This window comes from Macaca nemestrina, chromosome 9 (genome assembly GCF_043159975.1).
Source record: "Macaca nemestrina isolate mMacNem1 chromosome 9, mMacNem.hap1, whole genome shotgun sequence".
Lineage (NCBI taxonomy): Eukaryota > Metazoa > Chordata > Mammalia > Primates > Cercopithecidae > Macaca > Macaca nemestrina.
This window is the reverse complement of record NC_092133.1, coordinates 9,487,613-9,505,557: the sequence shown is the minus strand read 5'-3', so window position 1 is coordinate 9,505,557 and position 17,945 is coordinate 9,487,613. Positions and strand designations below refer to the sequence as shown.

General features: G+C 51.0%; 1 long non-coding RNA gene across 1 annotated transcript in view; it reads right to left on the bottom strand.

Annotated features, from left to right (window-relative positions):
- Positions 1–1,920: 1,920 nt before the first annotated feature.
- Positions 1,921–17,945, bottom strand: part of LOC105470109 (uncharacterized) — a 73,260-nt gene continuing 57,235 nt past the window's right edge. The window contains exon 3 of the long non-coding RNA XR_980284.2: positions 1,921–2,349. This is a non-coding gene — a long non-coding RNA (uncharacterized lncRNA). The remainder of the gene's footprint in view (positions 2,350–17,945) is intronic.

The window sequence follows — 17,945 nt, the reverse complement described above, 5'->3', positions numbered from 1 at the left end:
CATCAGAAGAAAAATGGTATCACTTTGAACTACAGTCAGTTCACTTTCAGGGGCATAGATTAGATGCCAACCCTCTGCTCAGCCCTGTAAATAAATAAATAACAAAGTAATAACAAACACACTGAACTTCTCCATAATCTCAGTTTTCTTCACTAATTGTTTCATAATGTGTCCCAGAATTCAGGCTGAGTTTGAATTCCAGCAAAGATACTACAATCCATTGTCTTAGATTTTGAAGCTGATTCTTTTTCACTTCTTAAGTATCAAGAGAGTCGTCAGTAACCACTCTGTTCTGTTGGGTTTTTAAAGACCATCCTCACCCAAATTCCTTCCTGCTGGCCCACCCTCAGGTCTGTGGATTTCCACACTGGCTGTACACCCTAAAGACCCTCCACTCCACCCTAGTATTGCCTAGCGCCATCCCCTTTTCACCCTGAGATGTCTTTATTAAGGAAGGAAGGAAGAGACAGGGGTGCCCACCACCATTGATGGATCGTGTGTTGTGTGCCCAGTACCAAGTTGGCCCTGGCCGTGTAGTTATTTCCAAGGATTGTCACACCACCCTGGGAGGGACAGAGGTGCTGTTGGTCTGGGTCTGTTGGACCCCAAGCCTAACCCCCTCTTTACACAGAACTCAGTGGGTACCCAGAACTTGACAGTTACACAGATCTCAATGGCTCTTCTGCAAATGCACTTTGGTCCCTTGAGTCTAACAAGAAGCTTCCCCTCCCAGCTAAGCCAGCTTCCCGCCACGAGCTAGAATAGGTGGCAGCAGAATAGCTGAGCTGCCAGGAGCAGCCTGTTCCTAAGGGGCCATGGTTGGAAAAGTCACGCGGCCAGAGTTTCCCTCCTGCTCCAACTTCCTCCAGGTCCTTCCTGCCTTCCTTCTCACGCCAGGAACACAGCATCCACAATTAAACTGCCAGAAATAGTCCAGCTTGGACCAGGATGAGAAGATGTGCTTCAGGCCTTCTGAACCCCTGCACAGCCTGGCTCACCCGCAGGGAACTAAGAGGACTAATTACGGTCAGCTCAGACAAAAGGCAGAGGATGAGATGAGCCAGGTGCTCAGCCAGAAATGAGTCTCTGTCCCCGACATCTCTCCCATCCCTGCTTCCCCTCCAGACATGCTGGCACTCTGTGTCTCTGCACCAGGTCTACTTCAACACCCAGGCATCCCGTGGCTTCAGCAGAACTGAGAGTTGGGGTCTGGCTGCCTGGTACCTGAGCCGTTCTGTGCTCCCTTGAAGCCCCTGTTTACAGCATCCCACCATGGGACCTCCCGATCCTGGTAGCACACACCTCGACGCTCCCTCCGGAGGGACTGGCCCGGGTCAGACAGTTGGAAAGAGACTCTGGCGATGAGACTGGAGAGGTGAACAGGGGCCGGCCACTGTGACCCTGTCACACCAGCCAAGGTTGATGACCCAAACCACCCAATGTGTGCTTCTGAAAGACTTCCCTGGCTACAGGGTGGAGGGGTTTGGGCTGGAAGGCAAGAGGCAGGGGCCAAACCGGAGGCTGCAGGGGGTGTGGCAGGGCCTTGCTGGGCTCCCCAGGCACTCTGGACAGCCTTGGTGTCGGTCACAGGAGAGGCCCCCGCTCCAGTCAGGCTCCCCCAGCCCTCTTTCGGCCAGGCCTTTCCGCAGCCCTGGGTGGGTGGCAGCCACAAGGCAGGTGGCCTTGCCTACAGCAGTGCTCCTAGAGCAGGCCCACTGCCAGGCCCATTGGCAGGGGCCCTGCATTCCCAAAGCCAAGCATTTAGCTCTGGGGGACCTGGAGCTATGGGAGAGCAGTGGCAGAGTGGATGGGGGCAAGAGGAGGAGGATAGGAAAGAGTGGGGTACAGGGATCCCCACACCCTACAAATGACAAAGGGAGACACAGGACATGGGCACGCGTTGGGCGTTCATGCAGTTTCTCCATGGCATATCTTGTCACCTGGCCATCGGTGACCTGTACAGTCGCACAGGGCCCCACTCAGAAGGGCCACGCTTTTGGTTTCATACTCTCCTGTTGCCATCTTGCAGTTATTAATAATTGCATATTCAAACTTACGTTTTGTAAATGAAGTCCAGATGGGTCAAGCACGCGTGGGAGCAGAGGAGGCACGTTCGAGATGCGTGGCGGCCTCGGTTTCTGCTGTCTCAGGCTCACCACAGGGCGTCCACAACACATGCACTTTGCACGTGAAGCCCCAGGCTCAGGAGGGACCCAGGTTTGGTTTACTATTCCGCTGTCACCGTCTTGAAATTCTTAATTTCATCTTTGAACTTGTGTCCTCTGTTCCTTGTCGCTTGGTAAGCATCAAATTCTGGTGAGCCCGGGACGGGAGTTCAGTGAGCCTTGCCTGGAACACAAGGACACGCTGCGTGAGCAGGACATTTACGGACTTAAGAGGCCACACTTTCCCTTCAAACCAGAACCGGCTTCCATCTTAGAAGAAAACAATGGCATTCTTAGAAACGCGAATAACCGAGGAGACTTTATCTTATCCTTTCATACTGTCGCTTCCCCGAGTTAGCCAACCTCTCGGGCTGAAAATGACGACTCAGAGGGAAGGCAAAGGCAGTGCAGCCCTAGTTTCTTCCCTTCAATTCTTCCTAACTCATCAGTAAGGTGAAGGCAGTGAGTGTTGGCAGAATGTGATTATATCAAAGAGCAAAATAAAAACAGTCGAGGGTCTCCACTATTCTTGTAAGAATGAAACACATATGAATGCAAGAAATACAGAAAGCAAGTTGTGCCATTCAGGGATTCTGTGCATGAGTTAGATGCTCTTATATTTCTATTCAAAACTGACATCATGCAATGTAAAGAATGAATGGTAAAATTCATGCTAACAATTTAAATTTTTAATTTTCTTTATTTAGAACATCATTAAATAGCAAATTTAAAATACCACGGTAAGTCTAGAAAGAGACTGGAAGAAAGGAAAAGCTTTATATTTTAGTATCTTCAGAGGCACTTTTTTCCTGCTTTGCACTGAGCTCTGCAAATTATCTACCATTTCTGCCTGGCCAACTCCTATTCATCCTTTAAAGCTCTACTTAGAAGCCACCTCCTCCAGGAAGGCCACCCTAACCCCAGTGAAGCATTAGGTTCCCTTCCTGCATGTTTCCATAATCAATAGCACTATCCTCACCCCTGTGCTGTAATTGTCAATCTGGTCAGCTTTGCGGCTGGACATGATTGCCAGATTTACAGCCGTACAGAGGGCTCTCCCTGTCCTCAGAGCTAGCCAGGGCCTCGCACATAACAGGCGCCATTTCCTGTTTGCTGAATGAACAAATGGACTAATGAAAATAAAGTGCCATATTCCAGACACCATTCTCAGCATTTTGCCCATACAACCGATGAAATGAATGGATGATGGCATCAGAATTTCTGAGAGGCCACCCCTCAGGTCAGCACTGCCCTGAGCAGCAAGCTTTCCTATGTAAACATGTGTGGTTCAACACAACTTGGGTTCTCAGCCACAGCACCCTTCCTGGCCCCCTCCTGCCCTTTCTCCCTTATGTGTAGACACACATATTGGCCAGTTGGCAAGTTCCTGGAGGACAGCAACCCAACACGCCTGTGCTGGGGTCCCAAGCGCAGCCCAGAGTTATGCACAAAACCTGTGCTCATGGCTGTTAATGAGTGGGTTTATGAAAAAAAACCTAAGAGAAGTCAACCTGACCAAGGCAATTTCAACCCTGCCTATACATGTCAAACCATGCTACAGGGAATGCATCTCTTAAAGATGTACAAATTTTTTAAAAAGTCTTACTATTCTTTAAAACACACTCTTGGGAAATGTCAGTATCACTTTTCACAGGATTAAAAATTGGCAAGGTGAACCTCAGATGCAGACGACAGACTGACGATCATCAGGCCCAGCTCAGCCACTACGCATTAAGCCAGTCTGGCTCGCCAGATCAGGAACACCATTCCCAGATGGGTCTTTGGCAAATTGTCATGTAAACATGTTCATCTTTGGGATTTTTCCCTTTCAATGAGTGTGTAGTAGAGACTGGCTACCAGCTCACTAATCTCATTTCTTCTTCCTGGGCACACAGGAAGACTATGTCTTCCAGCCTCCCTTGCAGTGAGCTGGAGGCGATATGCCAGGGTCTTGGCCAAAGAAATATCAACAGAAGTGACACATACTATTTACAGGATTGGCCATAAAATCGTGTGCATGGTTGTCCATGGCAACCCCAGAGACCCTGTGTTGAAAAAGATAAAGTCGTAAGATGTAAGGTGCCTAGATTCCTGAGTCATTGTATGGACCCTCCTCAGACTGTGACGAATGTGAGAAATAAAACTTTATTGTGTTTAGCCATTGAGATTGGGAAGTGTTTGTTATAGAAGCTAGCATTACCTGTCCTGATTAATACCAGGAATGCATTAAAATGCAAGTAAACAAAAAGCCAACCAAAGTGGCACAAACAAATATGAGGTTTATTTTTCTATGTAACAAGAAGTCTGAGAAGAGGCAGTCGAGGAGTGAATCAGCTGTTCAGGGACACAGGCTCTATCTGTTTTTCTGTTCAGCCGTTCTTGGTGTGTTGGCTTTTGTCCTAACATTCATCAAAACATAGTCACAAGGTGGCTGCTATACCCCTGGCATTCCATTTGCATCCCAGGCAGGAGGCCAGCTGAGTCTGTCCCACACAGCCAATTTTTTCTGACATTGCTTTGGCCAAGACTGCAGTCACCAATGATTGGCCAGTAGGGATTATATTATAATGCTTGCTTTAGTCCAATCATGATTCATCCTGTAGGGCTGGGGTTGGGGCTCTCCTTCCCTGAGATCAGTGAATCCACACAACTGCCTAAACAAACTGCAGTTCTCCTAGTGGGAAGAAGACAGTAGTAGAATAGATGCTGTGTGGTTGACAATGGCCTTCCCCAGTGGCTGGAACCTTCATATTCCTTCCTTCCTTCTACCAAATCTGTTTCTCCAGAAGGGACTGCAATTAAGAGAAATCAAAGTGATGCCTGGCTGGATTCTTTGGCCTTTAAATGTCTGAGTCTGGGCCTCAGTGCTGCTGACGCTGGAACTACATGTCATCCTCCTGCCCAGGGGCCTGGCTAACACACAGTAAAATGATAACAGGCTAGTAATCAATCAGATCACAGCATAACTACTCACACTGAAGGATAGAGCTTTCCCAGGACCTAATATTCCAGGATGGCTCCTTTCCTGTTTAAGATACCACTGATTGCCTTCAACTGATCATCAGAAATTAGCAGAGCTATTTAAAAACTAGACTACTCAATGCTTGTAAGGGTGCAGTGAAATGGGCTTGATCACAGGTTGCCTGCAGTAGGGTAAATCATTGCCATATGTTTGGAAAGCATCCTGGCTGTATCATGAGCCTTAAATATATGCAAACCCTTTGATCTAATAATGTCACTTCTAAGAATGTCTTCTAAGGAAATAATTTGAATATTGAAAAAGCTTTATGTACCGAGTTATTCCTGGCAAGATTATTTATAATAGTGAAAGCCTAGAAACAGCCAAAATAGCCAACCCTTGGAGGACAGCCATTGACATATTTTTATTTTCTGTATAGAATATAGTCTATGAAGGGGAAGTGACACAGATGGATGGATAAATAGATGGATGGATGGGTGGATGGATGGATGGATGGGTGGATGGATGAACTTTACTCAATGACTGTTACACATTCCAAAAATATGGCAATTGCAAAGGGTTTATAATGGGAAAATGTGCTTGGATAAAAGACATCAGTTAAAGTAATGGGTACAATCTGATTATCAGTATATGAAAAAGACTGAAATAAAATACTCCCAAATGTAACCATGAGTGGTGAAGGCATGGATGATTTTTATTCCTTTTTTCTACTTTATGCATTTTTTATTTTTTCTTTTATAAGCATGTACTGTTTTGTAATAAAAATTATTTTTGGAAATATGAGTGTTGCTAGGTGAGCATGGAAATTGGATGGGTTGAGGGACAATTTGTTCAGCTGGGGCGGTATTTGGAGAACCTTCCCTGCCCTGCTCTGGACCTACTCTCTGGTGACCGCAATCCTTGTGCAGCCAACTTCAGGGTCTTTCTCTCGCCAGCCTATCCCAGGGGAGCCAGTTTCCCTGGCCAAGGCTCCTGACACACAGGTCCGTCTGGCCTCAGCTGAGACATACCTTGCCTTTCTACAGGTAGTCAGCTCCGGCCACCTTGACTCATTAGTCAGGCTTGGCCCTTTCTCCAGCTCAGAGCCATGCCTTCGGGTGGTTCTCCTGCAGAGACTCACTGTGTTCTGTTGACTTTCGTCATTTGTGATGGCCTTTAGCTGAATCTGCTCCAAACTCCAGGACAGCTTTTTCAAGTCCCTGTATACTGAAGAGGGAAAAGATCTTAGCCATCCCTTCATTTTCATTCAAAATTAAATTGGTAAGATTCATCTCTATCTTTGTTGTCTGCTGTTACTCAGTTTTACTGCTCTACAATATCCCAATGTATAAACATATCACAATGTATTCATCTATTTATTTCTCTTGACGAGATCTGAGCTATTTTCAATGTTTTGATTCTAGGAACAACACTGCTAGGAACAGCCTCATACACACCTAGGACAGGAATTGCTGGGTTTCCTCCCAACAAGGCTTGTGAAGGCACAACTTTGCAATCCATGCCAAACTGTTTTCCAAAATAGCAATAAAATTTTGAGAGAAAAAAGTCCAAAAGATTATACAAGCTCTGTACTATCTTCTCAATTTTTCTGTAAACCTAATATTGTTCTTTTAAAAACTTATTTTTAAAAACTTTATGGCATAATACCTTTTTCCAAAGTTAAAAATGATGAAAATTAAAAGTCTTTTCAGAACTGCATTGCAATGCGATCAAATGGAGATCAAGGGAAGCATCAAGAGGAGTCTGTTCCCTTGGGTGGGGGAGGACCACGCACTCAGTCACTGTCAGAACACTCATTGGTGCTTATTAGAGTGAAATAAAGGGAGAGAGGCAGGGAGAGAACGAGGGAGGGAGGGAGGGAGGGAGTGAGTGAGGGAGGGAGGGAGGGAGGGAGGAAGGGAAGGAATGGAGGAAGGAAGGAAGAAAGGAAGGAAGGAAGGAAGGGAGGGAGGGAGGGAGAGAGGCAGGGAAGGGGAGAGGAGAGGAGGGGAGGGGAGAGAGAAAGGAAGGAAAGGAAAAAGGAAGAGAAGAAAGGAAGGAAGGAAGGGAAGGAGGGAGGGAAGGGGAGAGGAGGGGAGGGGAGGGAGAAAGGAAGGAAAGGAAAAAAGAAGAGAAGGAAGGAAGGAAGGGAAGGAGGGAGGGAGGGAGGAAGGAAGGAAGCAGCAAGGGGGAAGGGAGGGAGGGAAGGAGAAAGGGAGAAAGGAAAGAGGAAAGGGAAAAAGAAGAGAAGGAAGGAGAGAGGGAGGGAAGGAAGGAAGGAAGAAAGGAAGGAAGGAAGGAAGGAAAGGAGGAAGGGAGGGAGAAAGGAAAGAGGAAAGGGAAAAAGAAGAGAAGGAAGGAGAGAGGGAGGGAGGGAGGGAAGGAAGGAAGGAAGAAAGGAAGGAAGGAAGGAAAGGAGGAATGGAGGGAGAAAGGAAAGAGGAAAGGGAAAAAGAAGAGAAGGAAGGAAGGAGGGAGGGAAGGAGTAAAGGAAGGAAGAAAGGAAAGAAGGAAGGAAGGAAGGAGAGAAGGAGGAAGGGAGGGAGGGAGGGAGGGAGGGAGGGAGGGAGGAAGGAAGGAAGGAAGGAAGGAAGGAAGGAAGGAAGGAAGGAAGGAAGGAAGAAGGGAGGGAGAAGAAAAGGAGGAAGGGAGGGAGGGAAGAAAGGAAGGAAGGAAGAAGGGAGGGCAGAAAAGGCTCCTGTGTGGACCAACACTGAGAGGGTCATGAACAAGGATTGTGTATAATCTGGTTCTGCACACCTAAAACCCATCAAACAACAGGAGAGAAGGGGTGTGAAAGGCACTCACACTGGTTTAAGAAAAAGAGGACCCACTTCTCAGACGGGCAGCCGGTGTGCTGGAAAGCATGAAGACCCAAAGGCCAGCCCCCACTCTGCAAGGCAACCCCCACCCACGAGGGGAGTGTCTGCTCTCTGGGCCTCGCCTCCGAGCTGTGATGCAGCTGTGCAGTCAGGCCACCAGGTTTGGGATCCAGCTCTGCCGTCACCAGTGGCGCCCACAGTGCACTGCATGCTCTCACCAAAGTTCAGTGTTCTCATTTGTAAAATGAGGAGGGGAGGATTAAATTCGTGCATGGAAAGTACTCAGAAAAGGGAAGCGCCTCACACAAAGTAAACACTCCATAAATGTCTGTTATTATCCCCCAACTGTGTGCACTTGCATCTGCACACTCGTGTGTGCGTGTGTGTGTGTACATGAGCACATGTGTGTATTTTTACTTCCCAGGCCCTTGCCCCGGTACCTGCACAGGACCCCACTCTCAGGGCCAAGATGCGGCTTGTCCCAGCCAGCTGACTGCAGCCCAGAGCCCTGGCCTGAGCTCCCGGTGGAGTCTGAGGTCCGTATGCCTCCCTGCTCCCACACCGCTGCCCACCAGAACACACAGTGCCCTCACTTGTCCCCTTCACGACCCTGTGTCTTCCTGACCTGCCTCCATCTAGGCCCACCCACCTCTCACCTCCACTGTCACCTCCCGCTGCTACCCCTGCTGCCAGTCTGCTGCCTCCGGCTGCCTTCTGTCTGAGTCCTGAGTCTGACTGCATCACACCCCGCTCAAAATCCTTCAGGAGGCCGGGTGCAGTGGCTCATGCCTGTAATCCCAGCACTTTGGGAGGCTGAGGTGGGCAGATCACTTGAGGTCAGGAGTTCGAGACCAGCCTGGCCAACATGGTGAAACCCCATCTCTACTAAATATACAAAAATTCACCAGGTACGGTGGTGCACGCCTGTAGCCCCAGCTACTCAGGAGGCTGAGGCAGGGGAATCACTTGAACCTGGGAGGTGGAGGCTGCAGTGAGCTGAGATCACACCACTGCACTCCAGCCTGGGTGACAGAGTGAGACTGTATCTCAAAAAATTTTTTTCAAAAGTCCTCAGGTGCCACGGTAGGCTGCACTCAAGGCCGGCCTCCAGCCCCAGCTCCACCTGGCCTCCTTTGCCCTGTGCATCGAGTCCAGCTCCTCCCTTTTTCCCGCATGACCCACTTCCTTGCTCTTCTGTGGCTTGGGGCACGTGTCCCCCGCATGGAAACCCTTCTCCTCCCCACTCTCCTTCTGCTGCTAGGGAACGTGTGATTCCCCTCCCAGACCCCTCCTGGGAGCTCTTCTCCTTAGCTCCTGTCCCTCTTTACCTCAGTGCCCACCCCCCAACTTTGGCCAGGAGGCCACTCAACAGCGCCCACCATCCATGTTCTTCTTATCCTTTCCAGCAGACTGTGAGTGCCTTGAGGGCAGGGCCCTCAGTCTTCATCAAATCCCAACACAGCACACAGAAAGTGCTCACTGAATAAACGAACGACATGTCTCCTTTAAAGGTTAAAGATGTTTGACTTCTCTCTGCAATTACATTTTCCCTCCTCTGATTCAAAACCTTGTTGGCCTGGTGGGAGGAAAGACAAGTGGGAAACATCTGCCGGGTGAGTTGACACGGGTGGGGACGGAGGACGGAAAGAAATCTGGCGTCTCCTGTTTACCACGGAGGCTGAACTTGGAAGAAAAATGTGCAGTCCCAGCAGAATGGACGAGAGGACAGCAGCTTCCCCGGGGCTGCCTGTAGGCTGAACAGCAGATGGGGACTCAGGCGGGAGCCAGGGGTCTGCAGGCCCCAGGCCTTCTAAAGGATGTTTAATTCCTGATCCGTTTCAGGGAGGGATGAAGAGAGGCGCCCCGTGGTGAGTCTCTTTTGTGTCCCTCAGTAGGAGAAGCTGGGGGCAATGTTCCTGTCGGTAAACAACTGCATTTTTAAAAGAATAATAGAAGGTTTACTCAAGGACAGCGTCTGTCCCAAAATTACCTTACAGAGAGAGAGACATGGAGAAGATGAGGAGCAAAGGGGCCTGGCCTGACCCTCAGAGCCCTGTTGGGCAGCTGGTTAGAACCTGGAATGGGCTTGGGAGGTGCACCTTTTTTTTTTTTTTTGGTCACTATTTGTTCAAACTGAACTTTTTTAATAGATATACTTTAAGTTCTAGGGTACATGTGCACAACGTGCTCCCCACCCTGTGTCCAAGTGTTCTCATTGTTCAATTCCCACCTATGAGTGAGAATATGCGGTGTTTGGTTTTCTGTCCTTGCAATAGTTTGCTCAGAATGATGGTTTCCAGCTTCATCCATGTCCCCGCAAAGGACATGAACTCATCCTTTTTTATGGCTGCATAGTATTCCATGGTGTATATGTGCCACGTTTCTTAATCCAGTCTATCACTGATGGACATTTGAGTTGGTTCCAAGTCTTTGCTATTGTGAATAGTGCCACAGTAAACATAAGTGTGCATGTGTCTTTATAGCAGCATGATTTAAAAACCTTTGGGTATATACCCAGTAATGGGATGGCTGGGTCAAATGATATTTCTAGTTCTCGATCCCTGAGGAATCGCCACACTGTCTTCCACAATGGTTGAACTAGTTTACAATCCCACCAATGGCGTTAAAGTGTTCCTATTTCTCCACATCCTCTCCAGCACCTGTTGCTTCCTGACTTTTTAATGATCGCCATTCTAACTGGTGTGAGATGATATCTCATCGTGGTTTTGATTTGCATTTCTCTGATGGCCAGTGATGATGAGCATTTTTTCATGCATCTGTTGACTGCATAAATGTCTTCTTTTGAGAGGTGTCTGTTCATATCCTTCGCCCACTTTTTTATGGGATTGTTTTATTTTTCTCTTGTAAATTTGTTTAAGTTCTTTGTAGATTCTGGATATTAGCCCTTTGTCAGATGGGTAGATTGTCAAAATTTTCTCCCATTCTGTAGGTTGCCTATTCACTCTGATGGTAGTTTCTTTTGCTGGAGGTGCATCTTATTCATAGCGGTTCAGGAGCCCTCCTGAAAGGTAGAGGGCCCAGGGCTGTGATGCCCCAGTGTGGCTGGAGGTCATTCTTAAATACCTTGTTTGTGCCCTCCAGTGCCCAGCCAACCTGTTGCCAAGTAGCAGCCAACAAGTCCCCCAGTGCCCGACGGTGACCACTTTCCTTCCCTCTCTGATCATTTAGCAGCCAAGCCATGGCGGGTGGGGGCAGGGGGCGCTTTGGGGCCTCCCTGCTTCACAGCCCTATAGAGAGCAGGACTGGGAAGGACGCAAGCTCTCATGCAGATGAATGATGCCGTTTTGCGCAGGGGAAACACAGGGGGAAAGGACTTGCCCAAGGCCACCCAGCAAGCAGGGGCTGAGACCCAGAGGGGCTCCTTTCGTAGCTGAGCCAAGAGCCCAGCACCCTCATCCTCACTCAGGGTCAGCAGAGGCCTCCTTGTCTGCATGTGAGAGTCCAAAGGCCTCATATCCGTGAAAGCGCATTCACAGCAGTGACCCCTTGCCTTTACTTACTGATACTTACTACCGACCTCACTGTGTTCTAAAGCACTTGACCTGCATCCTCGTGCTGAACTTCATAATAATGCTGAGGAGGGAGAAACAGGTGTACCCATTTCACAGATGAAGAAATTGAGGTTCACAGAGGGTAGGTGGCCTTTCCACAGCCCTTTGCAGTTAAGCTGGAACTCAAGCCCGGACAGTGAAAACACTCAGACACGGCCTCCCAGCTGACCCAGGAGTGCAGTGAGGCCAGGGCTCTCGCAGTTCTCAAGGCCGATCCTCGCGGCCTCCCTTCATCTCAGGTCAGCGAAACACGCGAAGGGTGGGTGTTGAGGCTCTGGAGATATGTAACCGGTGGTGGGGCTCTGTCCATACTTGGCCAAATCTCGTGACCCTGCTGTGCCTCAGTTTCTTCATCTGTAAAATGAACATCCTAAGAGTACTGACCTCACAGCATTGTTAGAAGGACTGCGTTAGTTAGGACCACGCCTGACACAGCACATGGGTGGACAGAATGCTGGACCCGAAAGACGTCCACATCCTAATTCCAGATCCTGTGAAGATGTTCCCTTACATGGCAAAGCAGACTTTAGAGATGTGACTAAATCAATGATCTAGAGACCCGGGGGCAGGTTATCCTGGACTAGCCAGTGGGCCCAATGTATCCCGTGGGTCCTTACAAGAGGGAGGCAGGAGCGTCACAGTAGATAAGGAGAAGTGAGGACGAGCAGAGGTCCAAGCAAGGCAGGGTCACGAGCCAAGGAGGGCCACCTCTAGCAGCTGGGAATGCCAGGAATCGGATTCTTCCCTATAGCCCCTAGAAAGAACCAGCTCTGCTGACACCTTGACTGTAGCCTACTGAGACCGATTTGGGGCTTCTGGCCTCCAGGATTGCAAGATAACAAAATCATGTTGTTTTAAGCCATTACATTTGTGGTAATTTGTTCCTCACATGATAGGAAGCTGACGCAGGGCACTGGCATTATCATTATGATTAACTACGGGAGCCCTAGTGTGGGCTGGGCCTGGCACTGTACCCCGGTGATAAGCCAGGCGACCCCTGACCCTAGAGGACCCTTCAGGCCAAAGAAGGACAGAGGCGCATCCTCGGAACAGCTGAGCGCAGGGAAGTTGCGACTGTGACTGGCAGGGCTGAAACGGTGGGGCTCAGAGTAGGGCAGCTGCTCCGCAGACAGGCTGGGGAGGAGCCTCAGCTCTTCTGCTCCGTTCACACCATACCACCTGGCCTGGAATTGTACCCGCCTCTGTCACCCAGTTGACCCAAGACACAACCCAAAGCCCCACCCGATGCTTCTTTGTTCCCAGGCCCTGCCAAATGACTGTCTCCTCCATGTCCTCCACTGCCTTCACACGCCTCTGGCCTCCTGGGGTCCCTTCCTGGGATGGGCTGAGTTCTTCCTCATTATGCAGCCATCATGCATTTGACCATGACTGAGCAGCGCCTGCTGGGAGCTCGGTGGAAGGGGACCTGGATTCAGGTCCAGCTCTGCCCTGGGAGGGTGGGCTGGGCAGCTCCACTGCTTGTCTAGAAGGCAAGGTGAGTGTCCTTGCTGGCCTCCAGCACTCCTGGAGCTGTGGCCTCCTGCAGGACAGAGTCTAAGCATCCAGTGTGGTTTACAAAGATCCCCCCTATGCCCGGCTCACACCCACACATCTGCCCTGGGCAAGGGCTTGCCTTTCTGCTAACACGTCAGGGCACATGCCCACCCTGTCATGCTTGGCCTCGCTGCCTGCCAGCCCCCGCCCATCTCCTGTCCCCCTTCCCCACTGTAGTTAGGTGACCCCATGGAGTTCCTGCAGGCCCCTGCATCTCAGCACTCACCACCCAGGCTGTCCTGGACAGTTGACCAGAGACCCCCACCAGCAGCGGGGAGCTCCCCCGCCTAGACCCCTGGAGCTCCGTACAGCAGCAGGCACACGGGAAGTGCTTTGGAAATGGTGAATGAAGAGGCAGGGGTCAGGCTTGGATGTCCCCATGCACCACGGTGCCAGCACTCATCCTGTTATCCCTTAACACTCCAAAGATGGGACCAGAGGCCCCACCTCAGAGCTTAGCAGAGACACGGAATCTCAGCCCCACCCAGACCAGCGGAATCAGAATCTGCACTTCAAGAAGAGCCCCGGCAACTCCCAGGCAGGCTCGAACTGGAGAAGCTCTGTTGCTGGATGGGAAGGACGGATTCCCATCAGGACATGCGGTCCCTGAGCTACTGGGGGCTCGGAGAGGGGAACCTGCCAAGGTCATCCAGCAGAATGTTGCTAGCTGGAGCCAGAAACCTGGTCTTCAGGTTCCAAGTGCACTGCACCTTCGAGGAAGGTGACCCCAGAATACAAACAGGAAGCTGCACTGCCCAGCCAAGGGCCTCCTCTTCCTCACCAAGACTTCTCTGATCGACTTGGGAGCTGGGGAGAGCAGGCAGACGGTGGGCCCAAGGAAAGACAGTGCTCCACAGCCCAGGTGACCAGGGAGGTTCCCTGCCGATTGTCTCCCTAAAATGGAAAAGACACGGCTGGGCGCAGCGGCTCATGCCTGTAATCTCAGCGCTTTGGGAGGCTGAGGTGGGCAGATCACCTGAGGTGAGGAGTTCGACACCAGCCTGACCAACATGAAGAAACACCATCTCTGCTAAAAATGCAAAATTAGCTGGAAGTGGTGGTGCATGCCTGTAATCCCAACTACTCTGGAGGCTGAGGCAGGAGAATCGCTTGAACCCGGGAGGCAGAGGTTGCGGTGAGCCAAGATTGCTCCATTGCACTCCAGCCTTGGCAACAAGAGTGAAACTCCATCTCAAAAAAAAAAAGACAGCCAACAGTGTGGGGCCTCCTCCCTCTGCCATTGGCTGCTCTCAGAGCCAGAGGATGGACAGATGCAGGGGCCGCAGGAGGATGCTAGGGGGTGCAGGGGCTTCTGCAGGAAGCACAGGCTGAGCTCCAGGCTGTACCAATGGCAGCGCCAAGAGCCTTCCCAGACAAACTTCCTCCCCTCGGCCGAGCCAGGGGATGTGTGCCTGACAGTCACTGCCCAGGAAGGCACCTCAGCTGCAGAACTAGGACCAGAGGATGTTTCCAGGCCGAAGAGCACGTCCTCAGGCCAAACAGGATGGCTTCCTGTGTTTGTTGATGCAGGATATGCGCCCCTCATTGTTGGGAATATCACTGACTCGTCACAACAGCAAAACAGCAGATAAATCCAGCTGCTGTGCAATCTGGAATGACCTTGGAGAGGTCTGCATTCAGCTGTGCTGTGCTTGCAGATGCACTGAGCGGGGCTGTCCCCAAGTCCTCCAACCCTGTGCCAGACCTCAGGGAGCACCCCCTCTGGTGTGCTCCACCCGGAGTCCATGGGCTGGCCAGCTCAAGCGTGGGCCCAGTTCTTACATCTGCCCCAGAGGAGGTGACAGTGATTTCAAAGATCACACCAGCACACACCCAGCCTCCCGCCCAAGCCAGCATGCCCCGCCACCAGCACGGTCAGTGAGAGTCCCCAGGGCAGGGCCCAGAGGGGTAGACAGGAGACAGCTTTCTTGCTGGATGTGTCTGTCACTCCAAGTGTGGGCTCCTTCTGGTAAGGAAGGACAGCTCTCCATGCCCTGGGCAGGCACCGAGTGGGTGAGAGAGAGAGAGAGGAGTGAGCGGGCAAACCGACAGATGGACGGATGGACAGGTGGTGGGACCACAGACTGGATTCCTCTATAGACACGCCAGGCCTTCAGCTCAGGTGCAGTACAGCTTCCTGGCATGAGTGCTGGACTAGGGACTGGGTCCTCACATCCACATCCAAGACCTGCTCCCCAGGGACGCTGGGCAAGTCCTCTCCCTGTGTGTGACGTGGCCAGAGGAAGGGCTCCAGTGCCACACTCTTTGACACACGGCGTCAGGTCATCCCACAGCACCCCCAGGACTTGCCCTTTCGCAGACAGGGAGAGTGATGTGGACGGAGGCTGAGCAGCTTGTTCAAGGTCATGCACATGGTACAGCTAGGAATCCCTCCACGGCCACGTGGGCCCCTGACACTAGATGCTGGCCAGGGTCACCCGGCTACCTGGACATCCCTCAGCCTTTCACAGCAGCACTGGAGTGGGTGGAAGGGTGATCCCCAAAAAGACACGCCCATGTGCCAGCAGAACCTGTGATTGTGACCTTATTGGGAAAGAAGGTCTTTGCGAATGTAGTTTTAGGACCTCGAGATGAGATCATCCTGCGTTAGGATGGACCCTAAATCCAGTGACACACGTCCTTATGAGACACAGAAGACACACAGAGGGGAGGGCCAGGGGAAGACAGAGGCAGAGACGGGAGTGAGGTGGCCACAAGCAAGGAAGGGTGGCGGCCCGCAGCCACCCCAAACTGAAGAGGCGATAAGGGGTTCTCCCTGCAGCCTCCAGGGGGGTGTGACCCCACCGACACCTGGAGTTTGAACTTCTGGCCTCCGGAACTGTGAGAGAATGGATTCCTGCTATTTTCAGCCACCAACTTTATAGTGATTTGTTGCCACAGCCCTGGGAAAATAATGCAACAGCTTACGTAGAAAATGGCCGTTCCTACAGCACACTCAGGTACACTGAGGCTGCTTGTGCTGGACACTCCTGGCCTGGGGCTGTTGGCTGCCACCCCCGCAAGCCTCACCAAGGGCTGAGATGTCATAACACCCGGTTTTGGCACCTGATAAAACACATGTCACCCGAAAAGCCCTGGCTCAGAAACTCCGCCAGGAGCATCCTGAAGCGTCCATGTCCCTCTCGCCCATGTTTTTGGTGCGCTGTGACTCTAACATGCTTCACTGGTAGTTGATTTTCCCCCACTGATTTTAAGTGAGGGTTTGGTGGAAGTGACAGCCATGACCCCCACCCCGATCAGAGTGGACAGCTGGCTCAGAGTACCCTGGGGCTTGGCAGAGTTTATGCAGCAGCGTGTGACCTGGGGGCACGGGTGCAGAGATGGGGTGGTGAGTCCTCTGAGGCTTTGGGCGGAACACTGGCCAGGGGTCGTCCAGCCACAGTCAGCCTCAGTCATTTCCTGCCGTCCAGCCCTGTCCCAATTAACCTCCCAGGGACAGATGGTTTCTATCTGTCGTGGACATTGTCGTCAGATATTAACTGAGGTGGTCTTAGGAACTCCAAGTTCCTGAGAACTTCTTGAGCCCTGAAATTATTTCATACAACTTCCTACACCCTTCACAGGGGTGGCTGGTGGTTTATTTTGTCTTGTTTTGTTTTTTACAGCAGGCTTACCATGGTTTTCTTCCATTTTAAAGAGAAAAAAAGGAAGGGAACTGAAAAGTCTTGATGGGACATGTTTATGAATCTGAACTTGGCTCACCTTGTGATGGATACAGCAGACACATGGCTGACCTGCTGGAGAGGCCTCGAGAGCTGCAGTGGTATAGACCTTGCTTGTGGGGAAAAGTAGGCGCCAGCAATTCCAGCAGGACAGAGATGAGACCACCTGAAAAATCCTCCTTCCTGTCTTCAGCCTTGGAAATGCAAACCCAGCCAGGACAGCTGGTATCTGGTCAGAAGCCAGCCTGCCCTCTACGACAGCTGAGTAAACCTTCCCAGAGATCCCGGAGACAAGGACACAGGGACAGCTCAGAGGACTCGGGAACCCAGCACCCTGTGCTGTTAGCCCATCAGTACTACGGTTATTTTTGCTTGCCAATTTCACAATAGTGACCGACTCAGGTCCCAAAAGTGTAGGTATTTTATTAGTATGAGATCTGCTCTTTCGTGTTCCTCCATATCGGCTAAGGTATATAAATTGTAAATAGCGCCACCTAAGGCAAGTGCTGTGGGATCATTGCTATCATCATCCTTGGTGTCTGCAGGACACCAATAACCATGTCGTGAAGACACTCAAGAAGCCCTCTGGAGAGGTGCACATGGCAAGGAACTGAGGCCTCCTGCCCACAGCCACACATACACGCCAGCCACATGTGGAGTCACCTGGGGAGGAGAGTCTCTAACCCCAGGCCAACCTTCAACAATGGCAGCCCCATCAATACCAGACTACAGCCTCATGAGAGACCTCAAGCTAGACCACTTACCACTCCCAAATTCCCGACTGCAGAAACCGTGTGTGTTAGCAAGTGTATATTCTTGTTTTAAGGCACTAAATATGGGGTCATTTGTTACCAGTAACAGATAACTAGTGCAGCCCTACATAACAATGATCATGTGAGGACAGGGAGTGAGGAGCCTCTGATCACTCCACGGCCAATTTCAGGGGATCAAACCCCCCATGAGAAGGCTGGCTGAGCAGCAGCACCAGGTGGAGAGCGCAGCCGAGCCAGGGCCACTGAACTGCCCAGGAAGGAAAGCAAAGGCAGGGAACGGGCCAAGACGGTCCCAGAAGACAAGCAGAGGCGTGCTGTGAGTGCACACCCAGCCGATTATACTTCATTCTAGCAGGTGCAAGGTAGACTAGCATTTAAAAATAAGAATTCCCGAGAGCTCTCACTGTGTTTGCAAAA